At 53.8% G+C, this 5000-nt stretch overlaps 1 non-coding gene across 1 annotated transcript; it reads left to right on the top strand.

Moving 5' to 3' along the window:
* Positions 1-3032: 3032 nt before the first annotated feature.
* Positions 3033-4941, top strand: LOC124772855. Its single transcript, XR_007014313.1, has one exon. It is a non-coding gene; the product is annotated as a small subunit ribosomal RNA (ribosomal RNA).
* Positions 4942-5000: the final 59 nt, after the last annotated feature.

Raw genomic sequence — 5000 nt, 5'->3', positions numbered from 1 at the left:
AACCAGATTACCCGTACACACGGCGCTGATTAGTAATCAATGCAGAGCCATCAAATTACAGAATATATATACAACTGTCCGTATACATGCTGAAAGAGTGTGCCCACAATGGGAACCACACGTCAGCCAGACACTCTCATCACGCACCACTCTCTGCTTCTAACGGGCGCACATACAATATGTAAGCACCAGCATGGAACAACATCCAGTGCATCCTCTCCGCCACATTACACAATCCACACTATCACAACCGGACCAGGAGGTCCATGCGGAAAATAGAATTTCCCCCCCTTTCGACATCCACCATTGCGCAGATAAGGCACCAATACCCACACATGTCCTATACAACGGTGCACCCAACATCACAATAGTACCTCCTGTCACAGCCCACAAACAATGACATGAGTCAAAGACACAGGTCTGACACAAGCATAGAATTGGAGCGCCGCCTCTAATAAGCCAAAGGTGCATCCTGACGTGACAAATCTCATCATGTCACAAGCATTCACTTACTATAATCACTATCAACGAACCTGCCGCCCCCGCCCCCCTCCTCTACACCTTTCCTTACAACAACGTGTAACCTAACCTAACCTATGTTGTACCTTAACCTAACCTATGTTGTACCTTAACCTAACCCATGTTGTGCCTTAACCTAACCCATGTTGTGCCTTAACCTAACCCATGTTGTGCCTTAACCTAACCCATGTTGTGCCTTAACCTAACCCATGTTGTGCCTTAACCTAACCCATGTTGTGCCTTAACCTAACCCATGTTGTGCCTTAACCTAACCCATGTTGTGCCTTAACCTAACCCATGTTGTGCCTTAACCTAACCCATGTTGTGCCTTAACCTAACCCATGTTGTGCCTTAACCTAACCCATGTTGTGCCTTAACCTAACCCATGTTGTGCCTTAACCTAACCCATGTTGTGCCTTAACCTAACCCATGTTGTGCCTTAACCTAACCCATGTTGTGCCTTAACCTAACCCATGTTGTGCCTTAACCGAACCCATGTTGTACCTTAACCTAACCCATGTTGTACCTTAACCTAACCCATGTTGTACCTTAACCTAACCCATGTTGTACCTTAACCTAACCCATGTTGTCCCCTAACCTAACCCATGTTGTCCCCTAACCTAACCCATGTTGTCCCCTAACCTAACCCATGTTGTCCCCTAACCTAACCCATGTTGTCCCCTAACGTAACCCACGTTGTCGCCTAAACCTGCTCTGTAATTGTTATACGACTCGTTCAATTAGTGTAGTGTTGCCCACCCGCAACCCTCGCAATATAGTTCGCTACTCGCACTGCCCGCTCCCCTGTGTATCGCTTCATGTTAAACACCTTGCAAGTCTTGCTGACTTTCCACATGCTCCTGCTGTACACTGTAATGTGGATGGCAGCAGGACGTACATGCCGCCCCCCCCCCACCCCTCCCCACGTCCCCACGTCCACACCTTGCCCCCTGCCTTCGCAAGCTGGTTGGTGACAAGTTTGCATGTTCAATGCCCTTCGCATGCGACGTACGCAGGCTACGTTGTGGTGCGGCCTGTGTCAACTGTCCGCTGATGTCGTACGCGTGAACCACAATCTGTACTGCACATTCGTCCTTATGTACTGAATGATACATCGTGGCACATGTGTGACCGTACAACGACTGCGCCCAAAAACGGCGGACCATACAGTGCAAATATTGTGCACGCAGCTACGTGTCGTCTCCCTATGAGAGCTGGATTGCAGTGTGGTACGCCATAGAGACGTGTGGGAGGAACGGACGCCGTGGATGGCGATCAGCATGAGCTGTCTGTTGATGTATTCGGACCTAGTCGTCTCTCCTCAAACACCGTGATAGCATGGTGCACCGCGTTCCATATCTGCGACATGCTACAGAGGCCGGTTCACAGTCGTTCGAGCAATGGACATCGCATACGTACGGGGGCCACCTTCCACGTATTGTCTAGGCGTGCACATTTTGTTGCGTGTATGTGGGCAGACGTAGTGTGGCGTGACACCTGACACAGGCATGCAATAATCGTTGAAGTTGCTAATGGCGATGGACGCCTGCGTTTTCTGGTGAAGTTACGCAAATGAAGAAATGGTAACCCGTTGTGGTGCGGTTGTTCTCGCTAGGGGTGAATCGGTGATGGCGACGATAGGTTGAGGTACTAACCGGTTGTTCCAGCGATACCCACCATGCCGATGAAACTGAACGGCATCTGGGTGTGAAGCGATACGCGGCGGTGGCTGGGTGGGACCGTCCCCGGCCGGTGAGGGGGCGCCTCCCGGCGTGCTGGCCGCGCGGTGCGTGGGCGCACGCGCTACAGCCGGCTGGTGGGGGCGGCCAGTGGCAGGCGCGCCGGCCGACGGACGCGGCAGGCGTCGCAGCTGCGCGCCGGCGCACCCTGCGCGCGGCGCCGTGCGGCCAAAGTAGGTCCTCGCGGGCCCGGTGCGAAGCGCGGTGGACATCTTCAGTGTGCTGGTGCGATTGAGGACTGTGTGCGTTGAGGATGCGCCGCCGCCCGGCGCTCGGCGCCGCGACGCCGTCTGCTGCTCGGTCGCCCCAGCGGTTCTCGCTGGTGGTTTGTATCGCAGCTGTGCGGATGTGTTGGCGCGTGCGCTGTGCTGGGAGAGTTCGCTTCGGCACCCAAGTGGGGCTTTTGTCCTTCTGTGGCGCTGGCGTTGGAGCTGCCGGTCACCGTAGGTGGCGCGTGTTGTCTCCCGCCGGCAATGCCACGACAGCACGCTCCCGGGCCTCTGTCGGCAGCGGCAAGCTCAGTTGGGAGCACGGGTGGTCGCACCGAAAGCGTCTACTCGCCTAACTCCGGGCGATTGCGCCTCTCTCGAACCCGGCCAAGTACTTGGGACGGCGCTGCGCGCCGCCGGGACCTGAGAGGGTTTCGAGGTGTATTGTGCAGGGGAGCTCAGCCTCCTCCTGTTTGCAGAATGATTGAGCGGACGCTTGCGTGTTCGCGCGGGCCCCCGGGACACACTCCAGGGCGGCCGGCTGCTCAGCTCTAGTTGACGCAGCTCCCTGGTTGATCCTGCCAGTAGTCATATGCTTGTCTCAAAGATTAAGCCATGCATGTCTCAGTACAAGCCGCATTAAGGTGAAACCGCGAATGGCTCATTAAATCAGTTATGGTTCCTTAGATCGTACCCACGTTACTTGGATAACTGTGGTAATTCTAGAGCTAATACATGCAAACAGAGTCCCGACCAGAGATGGAAGGGACGCTTTTATTAGATCAAAACCAATCGGTCGGCTCGTCCGGTCCGTTTGCCTTGGTGACTCTGAATAACTTTGGGCTGATCGCACGGTCCTCGTACCGGCGACGCATCTTTCAAATGTCTGCCTTATCAACTGTCGATGGTAGGTTCTGCGCCTACCATGGTTGTAACGGGTAACGGGGAATCAGGGTTCGATTCCGGAGAGGGAGCCTGAGAAACGGCTACCACATCCAAGGAAGGCAGCAGGCGCGCAAATTACCCACTCCCGGCACGGGGAGGTAGTGACGAAAAATAACGATACGGGACTCATCCGAGGCCCCGTAATCGGAATGAGTACACTTTAAATCCTTTAACGAGTATCTATTGGAGGGCAAGTCTGGTGCCAGCAGCCGCGGTAATTCCAGCTCCAATAGCGTATATTAAAGTTGTTGCGGTTAAAAAGCTCGTAGTTGGATTTGTGTCCCACGCTGTTGGTTCACCGCCCGTCGGTGTTTAACTGGCATGTATCGTGGGACGTCCTGCCGGTGGGGCGAGCCGAAGGCGTGCGACCGCCTCGTGCGTGCTCGTGCGTCCCGAGGCGGACCCCGTTGAAATCCTACCAGGGTGCTCTTTATTGAGTGTCTCGGTGGGCCGGCACGTTTACTTTGAACAAATTAGAGTGCTTAAAGCAGGCAAGCCCGCCTGAATACTGTGTGCATGGAATAATGGAATAGGACCTCGGTTCTATTTTGTTGGTTTTCGGAACCCGAGGTAATGATTAATAGGGACAGGCGGGGGCATTCGTATTGCGACGTTAGAGGTGAAATTCTTGGATCGTCGCAAGACGAACAGAAGCGAAAGCATTTGCCAAGTATGTTTTCATTAATCAAGAACGAAAGTTAGAGGTTCGAAGGCGATCAGATACCGCCCTAGTTCTAACCATAAACGATGCCAGCCAGCGATCCGCCGCAGTTCCTCCGATGACTCGGCGGGCAGCCTCCGGGAAACCAAAGCTTTTGGGTTCCGGGGGAAGTATGGTTGCAAAGCTGAAACTTAAAGGAATTGACGGAAGGGCACCACCAGGAGTGGAGCCTGCGGCTTAATTTGACTCAACACGGGAAACCTCACCAGGCCCGGACACCGGAAGGATTGACAGATTGATAGCTCTTTCTTGATTCGGTGGGTGGTGGTGCATGGCCGTTCTTAGTTGGTGGAGCGATTTGTCTGGTTAATTCCGATAACGAACGAGACTCTAGCCTGCTAACTAGTCGCGTGACATCCTTCGTGCTGTCAGCGATTACTTTTCTTCTTAGAGGGACAGGCGGCTTCTAGCCGCACGAGATTGAGCAATAACAGGTCTGTGATGCCCTTAGATGTTCTGGGCCGCACGCGCGCTACACTGAAGGAATCAGCGTGTCTTCCTAGGCCGAAAGGTCGGGGTAACCCGCTGAACCTCCTTCGTGCTAGGGATTGGGGCTTGCAATTGTTCCCCATGAACGAGGAATTCCCAGTAAGCGCGAGTCATAAGCTCGCGTTGATTACGTCCCTGCCCTTTGTACACACCGCCCGTCGCTACTACCGATTGAATGATTTAGTGAGGTCTTCGGACTGGTACGCGGCATTGACTCTGTCGTTGCCGATGCTACCGGAAAGATGACCAAACTTGATCATTTAGAGGAAGTAAAAGTCGTAACAAGGTTTCCGTAGGTGAACCTGCGGAAGGATCATTACCGACTAGACTGCATGTCTTTCGATGTGCGTGTCGTGTCGCGCAACACGCTACCTGTAC

This window comes from Schistocerca piceifrons, unplaced genomic scaffold (genome assembly GCF_021461385.2).
Source record: "Schistocerca piceifrons isolate TAMUIC-IGC-003096 unplaced genomic scaffold, iqSchPice1.1 HiC_scaffold_943, whole genome shotgun sequence".
Classification (NCBI taxonomy): domain Eukaryota; kingdom Metazoa; phylum Arthropoda; class Insecta; order Orthoptera; family Acrididae; genus Schistocerca; species Schistocerca piceifrons.
Note: the sequence above shows the minus strand (reverse complement) of the source record. Positions and strands in the feature narration are given on the sequence as shown.